Below are 22,712 nucleotides of genomic sequence, written 5' to 3'. Positions count from 1 at the left end.
GTGTGCATGGCGTTTAACATTTCTCAGAAATTCCATGACCAGTGCTAGAGTGCTTTATGCATGCTTGCATGGGGTTTAAACCATGGTATGAAAAAGGAGGTAAGGTATGCTGAACAGCAGAGTCAAAACGAGCTGGAACAACAATAGTTGTGGTTTCCTCTTCAAGACTCCGATGAGGGAACACCTGAGGCTCAGTCTGCAAAGGCTGAATAAAAGACAAGCAGAAGGAAGGCGCATGGGTGGAGGAGGCTGACTCCTAGCATGAGTGGTTGAACCCAAGGGTTGCGCTTGCTGAGCGGTTGGCGGAAGCGGAGTAGCAAGTTCCAGTTCCTGTGGTGTGAGCGGAGCGCGATGAGGAAGAGGCTGCGCAGAACAAGGTAAATGTCTCGCAAGCTGAGGCTCCTGAGGCGCAAGGCTAAGGTGTTGTGGTGCTTCCCTTGTGGAGGGTTGAGCTCGCTGCAGCGAGAGCTGAGGAGACTGACTCATGGACGGGAGAGGTTGTTGTACCTCAATCGAGTGTTGCATCACTGGTGGAGCAGCAAGTGGAGGCGGAGGAAGAGAGGTATAATCCTCCTGATCCCAATGTAAAGGTTGCCTTAAGGAAGGCGGAGGCTGAACACCACAGGGAACAGCAAACTCAGCACGTGGCTCAACATCGTACGCCTGGCAGGTGGAACTGCTGGCAGGTGGTACTGCGATCAGGCGGAGCGAGTGTAGGTGGAGGGAGTGTAGGCGGAGGCGGAGGAGCAACACTCTCAGCCCGACACTCACGCATCAAGTCCGAAAGCTGTGCTTGCATGGACTGTAGTAGAGTCCACAACATCGTACGCCTGGCAGATGGTACTGTGATCAGGCGGAGCGAATGTAGGTGGAGGGAGTGTAGGCGGAGGCGGAGGAGCAACACTCTCAGCCCGACACTCACGCATCAAGTCCGAAAGCTGTGCTTGCATGGACTGTAGTAGAGTTCACAACATCGTACGCCTGGCAGGTGGTACTGTGATCAGGCGGAGCGATCATAGGCGGGGGGGAGTGTAGGCGGAGGCGGAGGCGCAACACTCTCAGCCCGACACTCACGCATCAAGACCGAAAGTTGTGACTGTATGGACTGCAGTAGAGTTAACTTGGGGTCGGCAGACACTAAGTTCTGCTGAGGTAAAGCCTTAACAGCAGAGATCTGTTGTGGCAGAACCTTACTCCTCTTAGGCGGAGTGTAATCAACTGATGACTGAGGAGAGTCAGAGCTAACCCAATGACTGCATTCGGGTTGTGAACTTTAACTTCGTACGTCTGGCATAGGTCTGGACTTAACGTTTAAGAGGTCTTGAGACCTGAGACCAGCGTTACTCTGCCTTTATTTTCTCCCCTAATCTCTTCTGCAGACGAGCAAAATAAGGGCTCAATCGTCTGCGGGTGGGAGTGACGGTCTCGGTAAGACACGCCCACAACCACCGAGAATACTTCTGTGCGCCGATCAAGGCCTGCTGAACCCTTATGCCCTTCGACATTGCTTCTCCCCTGGGCTTGGGAGCTTGCAAGAGGTCCCGGACTGGGAGGACGACTGGCGCGCACAAAAGTACCCTCACGCACTAATCACTTATCACTTTGATTTCTGTTTGCACTTATTTCACTGAACTCGAAACTTTAAGTGGTTTGTACCTGAAATACGCAATTCTATCCTTTCTCAAAGTTAGTAATTGCGAAAACAGAATTACAATGTAACAGAAAAATCTAATGAAAGATAATTCAGTGGATGGAAAGAGACTAAACACTAGATCACTCTAGAAACGTTTAGTTTCTTCCCCTAAAGAGACTAGGGAGAAGAGCAAAAACGATAACGACGTTACTCGTACGCCTGGCAGGCTTGAATGAAACGTTTATCCTCTTTCTCCCTCCGTCTCTATCTCTCTCTCTCTCTCTCTCTCTCTTGACTTAGAACCTGAGAGAAGAGCCCAATCATATATATCGTTAAAACATATTATTGTTAAAGGAAAAAACTGAAAAGTTCCTTTATTAGGATCAAAACCATTAAGTTAAGAAAGAATGAACAAAACGCTAGACACGGTTACTCTTACTGCAACGTGAAACCGTGAACATTCTTTCTCTATCGTAACGATAGAGTGCAAGTTGAACGTTCTGAACGTCAACAACTGCAGAGACAAAACAAAACGTTAGTTCAACTTTGAAAACAGTACGAGACTGTCAAAGAAAATCTTTCAAACTCTGTGGCGGAAATAGCAAAATATGTTAACAGGTAAAACCGAAATGACGGGCTCAAAGTTTATTAACTTCGGTAAACGACCGCCTACTATTAGGAAGGTCGAATATAAACAAATATAAAAATTAATTTTAATGAGTTTATAATAAAAGGAAGTTAATCGAAGAGGCCTATAAGAGGCGGAGAGATATAAAATAAATCTATAACTTTTGTTAAGCAAAATTAAGAAAGAGAGTCTATACTCTCTTAGACACCAACACTTCCGTCTAAGGGAAGGGTCGGCCATTGAAAGGTGAACGAGAGTTCATACTCTCTCGTCACCATAATTAATCAAATTAATTCCATAAGCTAACTAAGCTAATATAGAAGTTTCCAGTAAAGCGACAGCCGAAATCAAAGAGAAATACTTCACCAAAGTCGTGAAAATACTCCAAGAACATAAGCGTATCCCAGAACGTCTTGCCGGAAGCACGACAGAGGAATAATTGAGGAGGTGTCAACAAGAAGTACTTGAGTACCTGGCCACAGGTGGCGCTGGTAAATACACCCCCTTCTAGTATTGTGATAGCTGGCGTATCCCTCCATAGAATTCTGTCGGGCAACGGAGTTGACAGCTACATGATTATCGGGTAAGTTTAATATTGAAAACTATAGCAGTATAGTATTTTCACAGTTAAATTTTCTTTCTGGGTGGTTGATATTAATTGTTTAGGTTTATTACTGGTCATTACAGTGTCATAAACCGATAGTGTTGCGGGGTTCTCCTTTAACCCTGGAAAGATATGATGGGTCGTATGCGACCCCTACAGCATTTTCAAAACCTGTTTTTTCCCCATATATCATCAGCTGTCTCGAATATGAAAGTGATCGACCTGCAAGGGGGGACTAGTCTACATGCAATTGTCTGCTTTAGGACTGATTTTTGTCTAACTTCCCTCCTTCCCTGTTTTTTTACCCCCCCCCCCCCCAGGGGTCGACCTCGACCCTGAAATACCTTTAAAGGGGTAAGTGATCAAACAGCAAAGTTATTACATAATTATAAATTGTCGAACAGTGTTGATACTTGTTTGGTTCTTTATAGTTGGAAAGTGTGGGTGGATGGTGTGTCTACCACTTGCATGACATTGGTTTTGGCTTAGATGCCATATATTGCCATAAGGTCCATTTTCCCTCAAATGCTAATTTCTGATTTTTTTTTTTTTTGCAAATTTCTGATTTTTTTCGATTTATTTTGAATTTATCTTCAATAATGGCCAGCAGGCAGTATTCCCTCGGCATGGATGTCATCAACACACTTCTAATGGAGTTAAAAAGAGATGTTGATGATAATATGGAACTTGCAACCTCATTCTTCATTTCAAGTGGTAGTTTGGGCTGAAAGAGTTGTAGCGGTCTGTGGCCATTTTGTTGACATACCTGAAAGGTAAGTTGGCATATCTCTATATATTCTTGTTCTGTATAGAATTCGTGATATTTTGGTATATTTTAATGCATAAATATCATATTTTATAGGAGATACAATGATTTTCATAAGAAATTTACATTGTGAAACTAGGCTGTCAAAAAATGACCTTTAGATTTCGCCCCTGATATAACAGTAAATTACATCTTAGTGCACATTTTATTATGCATTTCTGTTCTAGGATAATATGAGTTTATTCTATAAAAAAAATTAGCCTCTTCCTATTTCATTTGGGTACCCAAAAAAATTCATGAAATTTGGAAAAATATTTTTGGCCAAAAAAAGTTACCCTTTTTTTCTCATTTCAGATCTTGACTTCTATGGGTCCAACTCATTTCCAGCAATTATACGCTGTTGCTTTGCCATCTAAGAAGGTGTCCCTAAAGGGATTTATGTGTATATGTATATTTCTAATTTTTGTGAATATTTACGTCGTCTTTTTTTTTTGTATACTTAAATTTTTAATATATTTCTAATAAATAGATATTTTGTAGATGGGTATCATTAATATTTTCAGTAGTTTTAAGCATTCTTTGAAGTATTTTTAGCAAGTCAAACAATACAGATTGATGCATAACTAAATATTTCCTGAATTTTTTTTGGAGTCGGGGTCGCGCGCGACCGAGTATACCCTTAAAGGGGTGTCCGAGAAACGTACCTATCCAGGGTTAAGCTTAGTGTAGGGTTAGAGTTGTTGTGAAGATAATTGGACCACCCAGGCAATACACACGGTTGTGTTTATCATGTACTAAAACATGTAGATGTTTGTAGCATAGCGTTAGGAACTTATCTGGAATGATATAGATGTTTTTTTTTTGTTTCATTTACAAATAAAAATTTTTTGCTTGTTTTTATGAAGACAGAATGTCATTCCAGAACCTTTCACCATTGTGTTCCCTTCTCAGCCCCTTCTTTTAACTTAGTATCATTGTTTATTCATTGTTTTTTTTATACTGAACCTGAAAATGACATCTCTAAAAACTATGATAAATGTTCCCTTTTACCTAATGTTCTGACCCTTACTTAAACTTGAAGCCATTTAACCTGAAATTCAAGCTATCCATGTATACTGCTCATTTTTCCCAGAAATGAATTAGCGTTCACGCTACAAGTTTATTCAGCAAGCTCAAGGCAAGGGAAGATAAGGAGGAAGTAAGGTTCTTGCTGGGTCCCCTTGCCCAGTATAAAATCAAGGGGTGGTGCCCAGTGCCCAGTTCATCCTTGATTGTTTGCCTTTTACCCAGATTTTTGGGTAATCCACCTTTGTATATTTTTTGTGTAGTGAACGTTGGATTTTGGTCGGTATTTGGACACTAGGCAGTTCGGGTGCTACCTCTGGCCACAGTCCACAAACCACTACAGTGCGAGCACCAGTATTCTCCCTCCCGCGAACATGCGCACCAACAGGCACGTCTTCCGGCAAGGTCACCATCGCCTCATTCCCCTCCCCGCAAGCGCATGCCATCGTGCATTGTGGGAGAAGGGAAACAATTTCATGCAGAGGGGCTCAGAATCCCTAGGCTACATTTTAAGGCAAACCCACCTATTCCAGTAACTCCTCCCAGGGAACCTTTTGTCCGTTTCCCTTCAGGGGATCTGTCTGGCAGTGCGTCTGTCAGCCAGCAGCCCTGGTTCAATACCTTAATCAGAGCAGTAACCCAGGCTTTCAAGCCTGTCCTGTCTGATCGCTTATCAGAGCGACCTATAGCTCTAGATCTAAGGCATGGAACCATGGCTTCCTCTACCCCTTTGAAGAGGAAAAGAGGGGTTTCGGACGCGGTCACTTCCCCGAGGGCGAAGTCGACCACGCAGACCATTGAGGCAAGTTCCTCCTGTTCCTCAGACAAACTCTCCATCCCTGTCAGACGAAGATCTCCTGTCACCTAGGGAACCACGCGAAGAAAGAAACTCTCCCATCGCACCAAGGGAGGAAAGCTCTCTTCATGCCGAGAGTTCCCCACCAGTCTGAGAACAGAAGGGACATGCCACACACATCGATGTTGAGAGTCTTACCTCCTTCCCCAGAAGAAATCCAAAACCATGCCAATGTCCTCCATTAGGGCTAGAATGGAGCCAGCCTGCCACTCGGAGAATGTCCCCAACTCTCCCCAAGAAGAGCCTTTGGGGACAGAAGGAGACTTCGCTGCAAGTCCTACAACAGGAGGAGACCAGCAGGAGTCAGAACATACATTGTGGCAGGTTCTGATTCTAATGAGGGTTCTCAACGGGTTTTCCGACCCAGAGATCCCCCATCGAGGGGGCAAATACACGGTCCTAGACCGCACTGCGTCTTTGGTACTCAAAAACCCTCAAAGACCAGTACAGCCCTGCCCTGGTCTCAAGGGGTGAAGAGTACCAGAGACAAGATCGCCCAGTAGCTCTCCAAGTTTGCATCCTCCAACCGTACCGGTACCACTAACAAGCTCCTCCCACCTCCTTGCGTACAGCAGAGGAGGTACTTCGAGATCCTGGAGGAGCCCAGTTCAGCTCTTCCTCTTCACCACTCGCTGGACGAGCTAACCAGGGAAATCCCTCTTGAGAGACTCTCCAACCGGCAGGTCTCATTCTCGGCAGCCGAGATCCTTAACCAGGAGAAGGTCACGAAGTATGCTATGCAAGCTACTTCACGGCTTGATATCTGGTTAGGAACTTTTGGTATCCTGATGCGATTCGAGGATTTCTCCAAGGAACGTACCAGGAAAGCTATGGAAACCTTCCTACTCTCAGGTAATCTTGCCCACCAAGTCTCGAACTTGTGGGCCAATACCATCTTGAAACGTCGAGATGCAGTAGCTGAGAGGTTCCACCAGAAGTTCCCTAGTGTCAAGATGAATAGGCTCAGACATTCCTCCATAGAGGGGTCCCATCTGGTTGAGCCTAAGGATGTGGAACATGCTGCTGAGAGGTGGAGGAAGTCTCTTCAAGATTCCCTCCTCCATAGGGCTTTAACATCTAAGCCCTATAAACCTCCAGCACCACAGCACTCCCGTCCAACCAAGACCACAACGACGACAAAAACTGCAGCGAAGACAACGGTGTCTAAGCCCTTTTTTGTCAAAGACAGGAAAGGCAAAAAGTCCTCCACAGGAAGGAAAATCCTAAAGGGAGCAGCCGAGGCTGCAAACGCTAGGATAGGCAGTCCCACTGCATTTCCACCAGTGGGGGGATGCCTACTAAGTTGCAAAAATAGGTGGAAGCAACTCGGGATCAATTCCTGGACAATCTCCGTGATCAGTCTAGGATATCGCATCCCGTTCATAACATCTCTAAATCCCCTGACCAGGAATCCAGTGTCATTGAACTCCCTTGCCATGGGATCGGCAAGGGGGCAAGCCCTTCAGGCAGAAGTCCAGACCCTGTTGAAGAAGGGCGCTCTCCAAGAGGTCCTCGACGGATCCCCAGGCTTCTTCAGTCGACTCTTTCTTGTACAGAAGGTGTCTGGAGGCTGGAGACCAGTCATCGACCTCAGCTCTGAACAAGTTTGTCAAACAAACTCTGTTCAGCAGGGTGATGGCAGACACGGTCAGACTAGCAGTAAGACCGCAAGACTTCATGTGCACACTGGATCTAAAGAACACGTACTTTCAGATCCCAGACCATCCGTCTTCAAGGAAGTACTTAAGATTCAGCCTAGACAACGGAATATACCAGTTCAAGGTGCTGTACTTCGGTCTTTCCACAGCACCAGAAGTCTTCACCAGAGTGTTTACCCTAGTGTCATCTTGGGTACACAGGATTGGCATCCGTCTCCTCCGTTATCTGGACGACTGGCTAATCCTAGCAGACTGGGTGTCAACCCTTCTTCAACACCGAGACAAACTTCTGAGACTTTGCCAGGATCTGGGGATCATGGTAAATCTCGAAAAGTCTTCCCTGCTTCCCACTCAAAGACTGGTATACTGTACTTAGGAATGATTGTAGACACCATTCTCCACAAAGCCTTCCCATCAGACGACAGGATAGCAAGGCTAAGAAAGGTCGCAAGACCTTTTCTCAGACGAGAAGAACTTCCAGCCCAATCGTGGCTAAGTCTCCTCGGTTACCTTTCATCACTGGCCCATCTAGTTCCCAATGGTCTCCTCAGGATAAGATCCCTCCAGTGGCGACTCAAGTCCCAGTGGAATCAAAAACACGACTCCCTGGACATCCAGATCCCAATGCGACCTGCGGAACTGACAGAACTCCAGTGGTGGGTGACAGACGAGAATCTACGAAAGGGAGTGGACCTTCTTGTCCTCCCCCCTCATTTAATGCAGTTTTCAGACACTTCAAAAAAAGGGTGGGGGGGCCACGTGCTGCACCACTCGACCTCAGGCCTCTGGTCAGAGTCAGAAAAGTACCTCCACATAAATCTGCTAGAGATGAAGGTCGTCTTTCTGGCCCTTCAACTGTTCCAACAGTTCCTGGCAAGTCACTCTGTGGTGGTGATGAGCGATAACACTATAGTAGTGGCCTACATCAACAAACAAGGAGGTACTTTTTCGCAGCAACTATCCCATCTAGCAGTAGAGATACTGAGATGGGGCGAAATCCACTTGATACCACTATCGGCACGCTTCATTCCAGGCAAAAGGAATGTGCTCGCCGACAACCTGAGCAGAGCATCTCAGATAGTGAGTACCGAGTGGTCTTTGGATCATCTAGTAGCCAACAAAGTCCTGACTTTGTGGGGTTCTCCGACTGTGGACCTCTTCGCAACGGCCCTGAACTTCAGGCTCCCCCTGTACTGCTCCCCAGTCCCAGACCCCAAGGCTACCTGGCAAGATGCTTTCCAACCACGGTGGGACAACATCAACGTTTACGCCTTGCCTCCGTTCTGTCTGATGAGGAGGGTACTCAACAAGACCGGAACATCGGTAAATCTTCCAATGACCCTCATAGCTCCGCTATGGCATCATGCAGAATGGTTCCCGTACCGTCTGTAACTCCCAACGGAGCCTCATAGAGAACTCCTTCAAACAACCACATGCCAACATCTTCCACAAAGCCGAAGCTTCGCTACGACTTCACGCCTGGAGACTATCCAGCATCTCCTCTCTGAAAGACGATTTTCGCAACAAGTTGCGATCAGGATGTCTGGACACCTGCGAAAGTCATCAGCAGCTGTCTACCAGACAAAGTGGAAAGTCTTCTGTGGTTGGTGTTGTGGAAGGGGTATCTCTCCACTTGATGCCACTATTCCAGCAATAGCGGATTTCCTTGTGTATTTGCGGCTATCATTCGCGGCAGTGAAAGACTTTCGCTCAGCCTTAAGCCTCGCCTTCAGACTGAAAGGAATGGACATTTCTTCATCGCTAGAACTTTCTCTACTCATACGGAGTTATGAACTAACCTTCCCCCAGTCAGAAGTGAGATCTCCCCCCATGGAACATGGTTCAAGTTCTCAGGTCTCTTAACCCTTTTACCCCCAGGCTATTTGGAACTTTCCAACCCTTAACCTCCAGGCGTTTTTTTTTTTTCAAGCACATTTTGCAATATATATTTTTTAAATTGCTCTAACAGCCTTAATTTTTGTCAGAGACAGGACAGGTTGGTCTCATTCTTTTGGAAAATGCCTGAAGTTTCTCATAAAGTTATCAAAAATATGCAAAAAAAAATGTAAATAGCAGTTTTTTGCAAGGACATACCAGTACGTCCATGGGGGTAAAGGGATGAGTTTTGTGAAACGTAGCAGTACGTCCATTGGGGGTAAAAGGGTTAAGAGACCTCCCTATGAAGCATTACGCCAGGCAACAGATCGCCACCTGACTTGGAAGACGGTGTTCCTGCTAGCTTTGGCCTCGGCCAAGCAAGTCAGTGAACTTCATGGTCTCTCATACGACATCGCCCATTCAAGGGATGGGGAGAGGTAACGTTCAGCTTCATCCCTGAGTTTATTGCTAAGACTCAGAACCAAGTAGTAGCGGATCCTCGATTCGACTTCTTCCACATTTCTAGTCTCCGTACTGTAACAGATGACCCAGACCATCTCTTACTATGCCCAGTAAGGTGTTTAAGGCTGTACCTCAAGAGAACAGCTGCAGCCCGTCCTCGTGTGCCTGCACTATTCGTCAGCACAGGAAGGACCACGAGGAGGGTCACCAAGAACACCATCTCATCATGGATTTGCAGGGTCATTGACCTTGCACTGAATTCAGATGCTCCTCCGTCACGTCGCCCCAGAGCACATGATGTCAAGGGCATAGCCACATCCCTGGCCTTCAAAAGAAACTACTCAGTGACGCAGGTTCTTCAAGCTGGGGTGTGGAAATGTCAAAACACATTCACATCCCACTACCTGCAAGACGTGACCCTCAGGAGACTCGATACGTTCTCTATCAGTCCTGTGGTGGCTGCACAACAGCTGGATTGAAACCTCAAGTTCCTTATTGGACAAGTAGCAGAAGGTTGAGGGCATTGTTACCCAGTTTTAGTCTGCATGAATGAAAAGGTTTGACTGGCCCTTATTCTTTTCTTCATTCTCCCCTCTCTTGGGGAAAGCAGCATCCTGGGTTCTCTGCATAGCTGACCTCAAACCACTGCAGGTAAACCATGCTCCCTTGTGTACCTAGTACAGTATTAAGATTAATACTGTTGCATCCCCATACCCTGAGGAGGTGGTATTGGGAAAGTCCTGGTGCACAGTTTTTCCATCTAAAGAACTCGGAATAACTTTCTAGGACGAGTCACATTTCTACATACCTTCACATACAGCTTGCGTAGGCCGCAAACCTTGCGTAGCAAGGTTTTAGCCAGGTGCAGGGACTCCTTATTCCTTGAGAGCTAACACACTCAGATAAGGAGCCCCCGGGTAAAGCCAAAAAGCTAGTTGTTCTGTAACTGGAATACAAACCACGCTATTTAATAGGGGATTACTTTCGCCATAGCTGAAATGATGAGCCATTAATTTTTAACGAGGGTTTACTACCCACACCGCTAGTTAATGAGGGTAGGGGAGGGTAGCATGCTACTCCCCCCTATCTCAAACACCTGTGCTTGAGCTCACTTTGCTCTTGGCTCGGATGGTGGTCGGACGTGTCCGCTCTCATCCTCGCCGTCATTTGGCAGCCATTTAATTGCTTTTGTCTTTTCTTTTTCTAGTTCTGTAAGTAAAGTTGGCCTCTGCGATCATGCACACCTGCCCTGGATTTCCCGACCGCCCCTGTGGAACATTCATGTCGGCGGTCGAGACTGATCCTCACGCCCTTTGTCCTTCTTCTAGGGGCCAACGGTGTGATAGCAACAACGGGTGTAGCGAGTGTAAGGAGTGGTCTACCTCCCAATAGGAGAGGTTTTCGCGACGATGGAAGAAAAAGTCCAAACGGGATATTTCTCCTTCGAAGGTTTCTTTGAAAGGAGAAAAACCCAAGGCCTTTTCTTCCGTTCCCCAAACCTCCTCCGAAGCTCCCACTCGGTCGGTCTCTTTCGAGAGACCGTCGAGTGGTAGCGTAGACCGATGTACTGTTTACCAACCTCGGGGTAAAGAGATGACATTGCTTCCCCTAGCAAAGCAGCTCCACCTCTCCCCCCGGGAGAGGATATGTCATTAACCATATTTCAGCTTTGGTCCTCCTTGGGGCTTACGGGTTCGCCCTGCAAGGAGGTTTTGCTTAACTACATCCGATTGGGTGCTGCTGCCAAGCAATCGCCGTCACCGTCAGAGGTTGATCCTCTGTCTCTTGTCGACGTTGTGGTGTCAAAGGTATCCAATGTGGTATCACCCATCACCTCTGCCTCTCCAAACCCTACGGTAGCTGACGGCTTAGTTTCTCCCGTTCCTGTTCAACCTACGAGGGAGAAACTAAGTCCATCGTCAGTCTCTCTGCTAGTGTTTCTTCCCCTCGGGGAAGTTCGCTTACAGAAACTCCTCTTCGGAGGACTGCAGAAGGTCAGCTTGCTGACCCAACGGCTCCCAGAGGGCGCATTCATCGGAAGGCTCACCTTCCTCTTCGCCATAGAGGCCTTCCTTCACCTGCGGTGAGGAGGCGCCTCTTTGGTTCATCACCTTCGTTGCAGTCTACTGCAAAGGAGCCTCGAGACCAAGCATCTATCACTGCTCCTGCACTGGTCCTGGACCTTTCAGCAGATCGTTCGCAATCTCCTTCAGTGGAAGGTCGTCCTTCTAAAGGACACGTCGAACTTCCACCAGACAGACCTGACGACCTGCAATCACCTTTTCTACATGGGCCTAATAAGGCGCGCCAACCAGATACGCGCTGCGCGTCAACGAAACCTGATGAACGCTCTTTAGTAGCTCGTCAGGCCCCATCACTAAACCCTAACACAGGGCATCAAGGGCGTACGCGCCAACACGCGCATACGTCCCAACAGGAGCATAGCTCCATCATGCGCTATGCGCACCCTCATGCGCATATGCGCCCATGTTCTCCTAAATGCCAGGTCTTGCCTGAGCCTACGCACAAACATTCTCCTACGCACCCGCGCCCAGCTGCGTGTCCACACTCACCTGCGCGTCATCAACCTCCAGCGCGCCAGCGCTCTCCTGCCCACACGCAAAAGCGCCCAACATCTAACTCTCCTGCACGCCAACGATCTACTGTTCAGGGTGCTGCTGGGAAGTCAACAAAGCTGGCTTCTCCCACGCGTCAACCAGTACCATCCCGCCAGCCTTCTCCCGCACGCATCCGCGAGGATACGCGCGCTCGCCTATCCTCTCCGAAGGATGCGCGCCAACGTTCCATCACGCGCCCCACGATTCAACTGCGCGCCTGCGGGCTGGGGATCTTTCTCCTGTGCGCGCGCCCTACGGCTGGTACAGGTACGCGCGAACTCTCTCCCGCGCACTCAACGTATTGATCCTGTGCGTCCGCGCGAATACTCTCTCGTGCACACATGTATGCGCCAACAGTCTCCCGGGCGCGCGCCCCGCTATTCTCCCTCGCGCGCGCCCCGCTATTCTCCCTCGCGCGCGCCCCGCTATTCTCCCTCGCGCGCGCCCCGCTATTCTCCCTCGCGCGCGCCCCGCTATTCTCCCTCGCGCGAGCCCCGCTATTCTCCCTCGCGCGAGACTGCTGAACTACGCACGGCAAGGTCGCCATCGCCTCATTCCCCTCCCTGCAAGCGCATACCACTGCGCATTGTGAGAGAAGGGAAACATCTAGAGGGGTCCAGGATCCCAAAGCCATCACAGGCGAACCCACCAATGATGGGGACTCCTCCCAGGGATCCTTCAGTTCCTGTCCCTTCAAAGGGTATGTCTGACAGCGCATCTGTCAGTCAACAGCCCTGGTTCGGTGCACTGATCAGAGCCGTAACGCAGGCCTTCAAGCCTGTCTTCTCTGAATTAGGACACAGATCCATGTCTTCTTCTACCCCTTTGAAGAGAAAAAGAGGAGTTCAATTCCCCAAGGGCAAAACTGACTCCACGCAGACCTTCGAGGCAGATTCCTTCCTTTCCTCAGACTGCCTCTCCTTCCCTTTCGGACGGAGGTTTCCCGTCCCCAGGGGAATCATGCGAAGAGAGACTTTCCCCCGTTGCACCAATGGGGGAAACCTCTGCTCGCGTCGAGGGGTCTATTCAGTTGGGGATTGAAAGGAACATGCCACCTCGTCATTGTTGGAGTCCTACATCCTTCCCAGGAAGGAATCTAAGGACTCCAAAACATTGCCGAAGTCCTCTACTAGGACTAGGATGGAGCCAGCTAGCCATTCAGGGAATGTCCGCGACTCTCCCCAAGGAGAGCCTTTGGAGACAGAAGGAGATTTCACAGCAAGTCCTACAACAGGAGACCAGCAAGACTCAGAACATGCGTTTTGGCAAGTTCTGACACTAATGAGGGCTCTCAACAGGTTTTCTGACCCAGAGATCCCTCCTTGAGAGGGCAAGGACATGGTCTTGGACCATGTCTTTGGTACTCAGAAACCCTCCAGGACCAGTGCAGCACTGCCCTGGTCTGAAGGGGTTAAGAGTACCAGGGACAAGATCTCACTCTAGCTCTCCGAGATGTCCTCCTCCAACCGTTCCAGTGTCACCAACAAGCTCCTCCCACCTCCTCGTGTACAGCAGAGGAGGTACTTAGAGATCCTTGAGGAGCCTTGTTTAACTCTTCCTCTTCACCACTCGCTGGAAGAGCTAACCAGGGGAGTCCCTCTTGAGACTCTCTCCAACCGGCAGGTCTCGTTCTTGGCAGCCAAGATCCTCAGCCAGGAGAAAGTTACGAAGTGTGCTATGCATGCCACTTCGTGGCTCGATATCTGGTTGGGGACCTTAGGTATCCTGATACGTTCTGGGGATTTCTCCAAAGAACGTACCAGGAAAGCTATGGAAACCTTCCTTCTCTCAGGTACTCGTACGATCGAGTTTCTGGCCCACCAAGTCTTGAACTTGTGGGCAAATACCATCCTGAAATGTCGGGATGCAGTAGCTGAGAGATTCCATCAGAAGGTCCCTAGCACCAAGATCAATAGGCTCAGACATTCCTCCCTCATGCGAGCCCCGATATTTTATAATGATTTATTGTTAATTTGTTCTCTTCATTTATTTATTTCCTTTCCTCACTGGGCTATTTTTCCCTGTTGGAGCCCCTGGGCTTATAGCATCTTGCTTTTCCAACTAGGGTTGTAGCTTGGATAGTAATAATAACAATAATAATTGTGTATTGAAAATAAAAGGATTTTGTTTTCTGATTATCCCACTTTTAGACGTAAAAGGGAATTATATTTTTCTTTGCAGCCATTACAGCACAATATGTTTTGAGTTTTCGCTGTCAATTTGTAATATACTTCACGATATACATGTACGAAGTATTTTGAAAAATGTCTATCAAAGTATCTAACTATTTTGGGAGCCTATTTACCAACACTTTCGTCTGAAGTAAATGTATCTTGTTTGTACTATTGTCACTAAGTAACAAAACTATAGCTTGTCAGAAAGACTAGTCCTAATTTAAAAAAGGATAACTTGAAATTTATTAAAACGATGAATGAAATGGTAATTATCAACTGTAAGTAAGTCAACACCATACATCGACACATGAAACTGACTGAAAATGCAATTAATTTACTGTAAAGTTTACCTTAAGTCATACCCAATCGAGTGATATTTTGTCGAAGTAACAATAAGAGTTACAAAAACAAAGATGTAAATAAACTAATATTGATCTCGAACTGATTGTATCATGGGGTAATTTTAGATTTCAGACAAACCAGATTCTCTAGTGTGATTAACTTCAAAAAAATTAAAAAAAAAAAACGTGGTTTATATCCTGTTGGAGATAAATAATTACAGTAATACTGCTACTGGGCTTTAGTATAGGCCTACTAGTGGCATTTAGGCCGTTCGTAAGATTTTGGCGTAATGAGTGGAATGCAACAACTGCCCGTTGAGATACTACCGCTAGAGTGTTATGGGGTCCTTTAACTGGCCAGACAGTACTACATAGGACCCTTCTCTCTGGTTACGGTTATTTCCCTTTGCCTACACAGACACCGAATAGTCTGGCCTATTCTTAACAGATTCTCCTCTGTCTTCATACACCCGACAACACTGAGATTGCCAAACAATTCTTCTTCAACCAAGGGGTTAACTTCTGCACTATAATTGTCCAGTGGCTACTTTCTTCTTGGTAAGAGTAGAAGAGAGACTTTAGCTATGTAAGCAGCTCTAGGAGAAGGACACTCCAAAATCAATCCATTGTTCTCTAGTCTTGGGTAGTGCCATAACCTCTGTACCATGGCCTTCCACTGTCTTGGGTTAGAGTTCTCTTGCATAAGGGTACTCTCGGGTACACTTCCGTGTAGTTTCTCTTCCTCTTGTTTTGTTAAAGTTTTAATAGTTTTTATAGGAAATATTTATTTTAATGTTGTTACTATACTTAAAATATTTTATTTTTCTTTATTTCCTTTCCTCACTGGGCTATTTTCCCTGTTGGAGCCCCCGGGCTTGTAGCGTCCTGCTTTTCCAACTAGGGTAGTAGCTTGGCATTTAATAATAATAATAACAATAATAGAGAGATCCATCTTGTTCGAGCCTAAGGATGTGGAACATACCGCTGAGAGGTGGAGGAAGTCTCATCAAGACTCCCACCTTCATAGCGCTTTAACATCCAAGCCCTATAAGCCCCCAGCACCACAGCAGTCCCGTCCAGTCAAGACCACTAAGACGACAACAGCAGCGAAGACCTTGGTGTCTAAGCCCTTTCCTGTCAAAGAAAGGAAAGGCAAAGAGTCCTCCAGGGGTGGCAAAAATCCTAGAGGGAGCAGCCAAGGCCGCAAACGCTAGGATAGGCAGTTCCCCCTGCATGTCCACCAGTGGGGGGATGCCTAAAAAGTTGCTCAAATAGGTGGAAGCAACTCGGGGCCGATTTCTGGACAATCTCCGTGATCAGTCTAGGATATCGCTTCCCGTTCATAACATCTCTACCTCCCCTGACGAAAAATCCAGTGTCATTGAACTCCCTTGCCATGGCATCGGCAAGGGGGCAAGCCCTTCGGGCAGAAGTCCAGACCCTGTTGAAGAAGGGTGCTCTCCAAAAGGTCCTCGATGGATCTCCAGGCTTCTTCAGTCGACTCTTTCTTGTAAAGAAGGCGTCTGGAGGCTGGAGGCTGGAGACCAGTCATCAACCTATCAGCTCTGAACAAGTTTGTCAAACAAACTCCGTTGATCATGGAGCCGGCGGACATGGTCAGACTAGTAGTAAGACCGTAAGGCTTCATGTGCACACTGAACCTAAAGATCGCGTACTTCCAGATCCCAGTCCATCCGTCTTCAAGGAAGTACTTAAGATTCAGCCTAGACAACAGAAAGTACCAGTTCAAGGTGCTGTGCTTCGGTCTCTCCACAGCACCACAAGTCTTCACCAGAGTGTTTACCCTAGTGTCATCTTGGGCACACAGGATTGGCATCCGTCTCCTCCGTTATCTAGACGACTGGTTAATCCAAGCAGACTGGGTGTCAACCCTTCTTCAACACCGAGACAAAGTTCTGAGACTTTGCCAAGATCTGGAGATCATGGTATATCTTGAGAAGTCTTCACGGCTTCCCACTTAAAGACTGGTATACCTAGGCATGATTATAGAAACCAATCTCCACAAAGCCTTCCTATCAGACGACAGGATAGCAAGGCTGAGAAAGGTCGCAAGACCTTTTCTCAGACGAGAAGAACTTCCACCCCAATCGTGGTTACGTCTCTTCGGTCACCTTTCATCGCTGGCCCGTCTAGTTCCCAATGGTCGCCTCAAGATGAGATCCCTCCAGTGGCGACTCAAGTCCTTGTTGAATCAAGCGTACGACTCCCCGGACATCCAGATCCCCATGGGACCTGCGGAACTGACAGACCTCCAGTGGTGTCTGACAGACGAGAACCTACGCAAAGGAGGACCTCAGGCCTCTGGTCAGAGTCAGAAGAGTACCTCCACATAAATCTGCTAGAGATGAAGGCCGTATTTCTGGCCCTTCAACAGTTCCAACAGTACCTGGCAAGTCACTCTGTGGTGGTGATGAGCGACAACACTACAGTAGTGGCCTACATCAACAAACAAGGAGGTACTTTTCTGCAGCAACTATCCCATCTAGCAGCAGATACTGAGATGGGGCGAAATCCACTCGATACCACTATCGGCACGCTTCATTCTGAGCAAAAGGAATGTGCTCGCCGACAACCTGAGCAGAGCATCTCAGATAGTGAGTACCGAGTGGTCTTTGGATCATCTAGTAGCCAACAAAGTCCTGACTTTGTGGGGTTCTCCGACTGTGGACCTCTTCGCAACGGCCCTGAACTTCAGGCTCCCGCTGTACTGTTCCCCATTCCCAGACCCCAAGGCTCTCTGGCAAGATGCTTTCCAATAACAGTGGGACAACATCAACGTTTACGCCTTTCCCCCGTTCTGTCTGATGAGGAGGGTACTCAAGACCAGAACATCGGTCAATCTTTCAATGACCCTCATAGCTCCGCTATGGCATCACGCGGAATGGTTCCCGGACCTTCTGCAACTCCTAACGGAGCCGCCAAGAGAACTCCCGCCACGACACAATCTACTCAAACAACCACATGCCAACATCTTTCACAAGCTGACCTCCAGCAGTCCTCTGAAGAGGAGTCTCTGTAAGTGAACTCCCCCGAGGGGAGAAACACTAGCAGAAGAGACCGATGAACTTAGTTTCCCCCTCGGAGGATGGTCAGGAACGGGGGAAACAGAGTCGGCAGCTACAGTTGTAGAGTTTGGAGTGGCAGAGGAGATGGGTGATGTCGCATGAGACACCTCTGACAACAACGTCGACATGAGTCAGGGGATCTACCTCTGACGGTGACGACTGCTTCGCTAGGGGTACTGCTTCGCTAGGGGAAGAAACCTCATCTCTCGAGACCCGGGGCTGGTCAGAAATTAATTGGTCTACTCGACGGTCTTTCGAAAGAGACCGACCGAGTAGGAGCTTCGGAGGAGGTTTGGGCGACAGAAGAAGAGGCCTTGGGTTTTCCTCCCTTCGAAGCAGCCTTGGAAGGAGAAATATCCCGTTTGGACTTCTTCTTCCACCGTCGTGAAAACCTCTCCCACTGGGAGGAAGACCACTCCCTACACTAACTACACTTGTTGACACTATCACACTGTTGACCTCTGTAAGAAGGACAAAGAGCGTGAGAATCAGTCTCGACCGCCGACATAAATGTTCCACAGGGGCGGTCGGAGAGTCCAGGGCAGGTGCACATGGTCACAGAAGTCAACTTCACACATGGAGTCTAAGAAAAATGAGAAAGCAAAAAGCATTAATGGCTGCCAAATGTCGGCGAGGATGAACAGCAACGACCGTTCACCATCCGAGCCGAAAGTAAAGTGAGCTCAATCACAAGTGTGTGAGGGGGAGCGGTAGCAAGCTACCCTCGCTACCCCCCCCCGCTAACTAGCGGTGTGGGTAGTTAACCCTCGTTAAAAATTAATGGCTCGTCATTTCAGCTACGCCGAAAGTAATACCTCTATTAAATAGCGTGGTTTGTATTCCAGTTATGGAACAAACAGGGTTTTACAAACTACTTTCTACAAAGTTGTTTGTAGCAGTTTTCATCATATTACAAATACCTCTTTACTTAATTGAGCTAAGGATTTACAGTATTGGATTTTGCTTTGTCTTTTGCTCGCTTCGCTCGCGAATAAACATGATCTCACAGCTCCTATGTTCTGGCAAGCTGACTATATTTCACTATGTGCATTAGCACCGTGGGCTCTTATTTTGGTGTCACTTATCATTTATACAAACTTAATGGAGTGAATACACACTCAATAAAGGGGTGAGTTCTAGCTTCACACTCCAGCATCTGTTCGAACATGGACTTGGCTTCCATTTCCAATGAACAGACTAAATACATCAAACAAACATTTCTACCCTAAGCTTTTATTATCAACATGATAAATAAAATAAGAGCTAAGAATATATTGCATATTCCAGTACTGAAAATAAATAATATGAGGTTTAAAATAAAACTTTTGGCCCTTTATAATGTTCTAACAAGTAACATGACAGAAGCTCCACCTACCAGTGTTTTTCTGAACTACCAGGTGAACATAGGTTCCTATGATGTGCTATGACAAAAAAGGGAGCAAAACCAGTATTATCTATTAAAATTTGTAACCTTTTAATAGAGGTTGCCGCCAGTAGTATATGATATTCAAATTGTGTACTTGCAAAAATCTATTCAATTACGTGAGGGTATTATTATAGAAACACAGGGGGAAAAGCTTTACTTTACTGATGAAGAAAGGGGTTATAGGCTATATAGAAAAACTCCCATTATTGAAAGGTCTTTACTTCTGTCGCAAATAAATAATTAATATGATATACCCTAATATATCCTATGATAATGGGGGCCACCCAGTGGGAACCAGGGGTTTTGGGTAGAAAATTTACGGACAAATTTATAAATAATGGTAAAACTAACCTTTTCTTCTCTACAGTACTACATTCTTCTCTGGAGCACACAATAAATCCACGAAAAATTACGAAATATGGGATTCCTCTTCCCTGAAATATTTATTTCACTCACTTTTGTTTACATTCTACACGCCAAACGTATCTACTGTACTCCTGTTTGTGCGTTTGTGCATAGCTTGTTGCGCAATACAGATTTTACACTTCCTGTGCACACATGCCATCATTCCGCTTTCTTTCTACCAATGTAATTACTCCTGCTCTTTCATTTGTTAATAGCTCCTCCTATCTTCCCCTACCATATGACAAAGTCTACCATATTTGGGCATGTATGTATGCTTGCGTGTGACGTAGGCAATTCTGTGACACTCCCCGCTTTCTTAGGATAACTTCCTAGTTCCTGTGTAGCTGTGTTACGTGTTGGGTGTGCATTATGGAGCCCAACGTAACAAAGTGCAATGGCTGCCTTTATGGCTATACAGTATAGATGCTATTGCAGTCTCACGGTTATCACGGTACTCCTATTGTAGCAAATAATTTTTTTCTAAAACCTCATTATGTTATCCTTCAAGCTTAAGAGTGTCCCAAGTACAATTATGAGTTAGCTTATAAGAAAGACCAGCACATTTTCAACTGCAACTCAACTGTAAAGATTGCTAGGATAGAAAAAAAAAAAAAGGTGTCAATCATAAGGTAAGGAATTATTTGCGATTTACTTTATCATAATGTAAGGATTTATTTGTGGTTTACTCTTAGTTTGTGACCTGGGAAGGGGAGGTCCCAGGGGGCAAGCCCAACTAGGTCGGTGACATAGGAAGGTTTGTGACCCGGGACAAGGGCTTGTCCCATAGCTAGGTCTATGACCTGGATAGTTTTGTGATCTGTTAGGGCGTCCAGGGGTCTTGCCCCCTGTTAGGTCTGTGACATAAAAATACTAGGTTAGGTTAGGTGGGTTTGCTAGGTTCTGAAGCCTTTTACTAAAGTGTAGTGTTAAATAATCATGTTTTGTCCTGTTTTTGCCGACCCAAAGTCCCAGGTTCCCACCTATGTCCATAGGGAAGGGGTGATCCATTACAGTAGAACAACTTATTTGTAATGAAAATAATGATCAAATTTGTTGAAAGCGCACTAATTATTGTAGGAAAAGCTATGGTAAACATATGATACTTAGCGAAACTGGGATTCGCTATAAGAACTGTACGAGTGTCAGCTAGTTTGGTATTTTTCTCTGTTTAATAGGGGCTGGGGCATAATAACTTTTGTATCGGTCAATTGAAATGTGAAGTATGTTTTTCACTAAGTCCATTGCTTACATCTGAGAGACCGAAGGGGACTCATTGCGTATGCAGTGTTTCCCATGGTTTGGGGAACTTCATGTGCATTTACAATGAGGTATTTGTCAGGTATTTTTTAAAAACTAATTAACAGTTTATAAATACTTCTTAAGTTCCCAGGTTCCCCACTGGGGTCCCCCATTACTATCTTTACATAAGGGGGTCCAAAAATGAAGTGTACATATGACAGCGGCCACCTATACGAATTATTATGGCTAACTTTGAATACGGCAGTGTAAGGGCAAACTCCTATCCGCCCGTTAGGTAAGGAGATGGCTGTTAGGTTAGGAGGGGAAGTTTAGGTTACTTATGTTCATTTTTAATCCACACATGAGGAACTGGCCTCCGACATACAAAAGCCTCCCTAAAAACTCATGATAGGATGGTTTGCCCCAATAATCATGACCAGAAATGCATAAAACACAAGATAGCGAGTAGGAAAAATACATGGTTCATGTATTTGGCTAGAAATTAAATTATATACTTGCCAAGGCGGTTTTCCCATCAGAAATGTTGTCATGTGTTGTTCTATAACTTTACCGTATGCGAGTTTCAATGTCCCAAGTAATACTGCACCATTCTATAATTTAACCCAGCGTACTGTATTAACTACCCACATTGTACATCACATTGGGCTATAAATGGTAACCAAAATAACCTTAATGTTTCAGACAATAAGCAGGCTTAAACATTAGCGAACGTTTAGGCCTAAGGAACTATGCGCAACTGGTGACACTTACCTTCCATGATCTTGCAGAGGTCCTCTGTCAACTTTTGAGTAAATCCGAATTAAATCAAATTCCCATGCAACGCACATCACAAGAATTGATCAAGAATGGGGATTCTACCGTAATATTACCCAAGAACACCATTCACCATCACAACAGTACACAAGGGTACGAAAATACGGACTTAACAGCACGAAAACAAACGAGTTAATGCACCACCAGGGTTGCCAGATTATTTCGACTGGATCGTCGTACATGAGCCTTAAAATTGTCGTTTTTCAACCATAATTACCGTGCACGGTTTCAATATAATCATTACGTAGTTACATGATTGACTTATTTTGAAAATATTTCAGTATAATTGGTTAATTAAACGCATATGTATATACCTAAGGTATGTATCGTACATCGTTCTGGACCTAAAATAATCGTACATGTATGATAATTATCGTACGAATGGCACCCCTGTGCACCACCAAACTGCAAACATTTTAGTACAGAAGAGGGCTACTCTTCCTTGCAATTTGGTGTAAGAAGTCCTAAATTTTAAAATAGGGAAAATTACTAATAAAAACCACAAGTTCATTTTAGAGTACTTTTATTGTCTATTTACAAATAAAGGACGGCTTTTAATAAATTTGTATAATTACACTATGGCCATTATATGCTATTGTCATCAGGAACATGAACAGTTATATACAAAGCACCTATTTCTATGGAAAAATTACAATGTGTCACAATTGAGGTGATAATGATGACGGACGGAATCAATGAAGACTTTATAATGAAGGTAACTGCAAAAGAGAGAGAGAGAGAGAGAGAGAGAGAGAGAGAGAGAGAGAGAGAGAGAGAGAGAGAGAGAGAGAGAGAGAGAGAGAGAGACTTAAGGATATGTATATTTTTGTCTGTAGATAATGTAACTTGACTGACTTCGAAGATTACCCGATTGCAACGTCTAGTACTAGGCCTTCTTACTACCCACGTCAATAAGACGGATCTATTGCAATCTTTGCAAATTGCATAAGTTTTTAATTGCAAAAACTTTAAGAAAGACCATGAATTTATGGAAGATGTGGTTAAAAAACTGAAAATAAAAGCCGAACGATTAAAATAT

General features: G+C 45.8%; 1 long non-coding RNA gene across 2 annotated transcripts in view; it reads right to left on the bottom strand.

The window, feature by feature from the left end:
* The window catches only part of LOC137625892 (uncharacterized), an 81,421-nt gene extending 59,611 nt beyond the window's left edge, over positions 1-21,810 (bottom strand). For both annotated transcript variants that reach the window (XR_011040938.1, XR_011040939.1), the window contains exon 1: positions 21,611-21,810. This is a non-coding gene — a long non-coding RNA (uncharacterized lncRNA). The remainder of the gene's footprint in view (positions 1-21,610) is intronic.
* Between the last annotated feature and the right edge of the window lie 902 nt (positions 21,811-22,712).

Source organism: Palaemon carinicauda, chromosome 33 (genome assembly GCF_036898095.1).
Source record: "Palaemon carinicauda isolate YSFRI2023 chromosome 33, ASM3689809v2, whole genome shotgun sequence".
Classification (NCBI taxonomy): domain Eukaryota; kingdom Metazoa; phylum Arthropoda; class Malacostraca; order Decapoda; family Palaemonidae; genus Palaemon; species Palaemon carinicauda.
The sequence above is the reverse complement of the archived record's forward strand: the minus strand, read 5'-3'. Positions and strand labels throughout refer to the sequence as shown.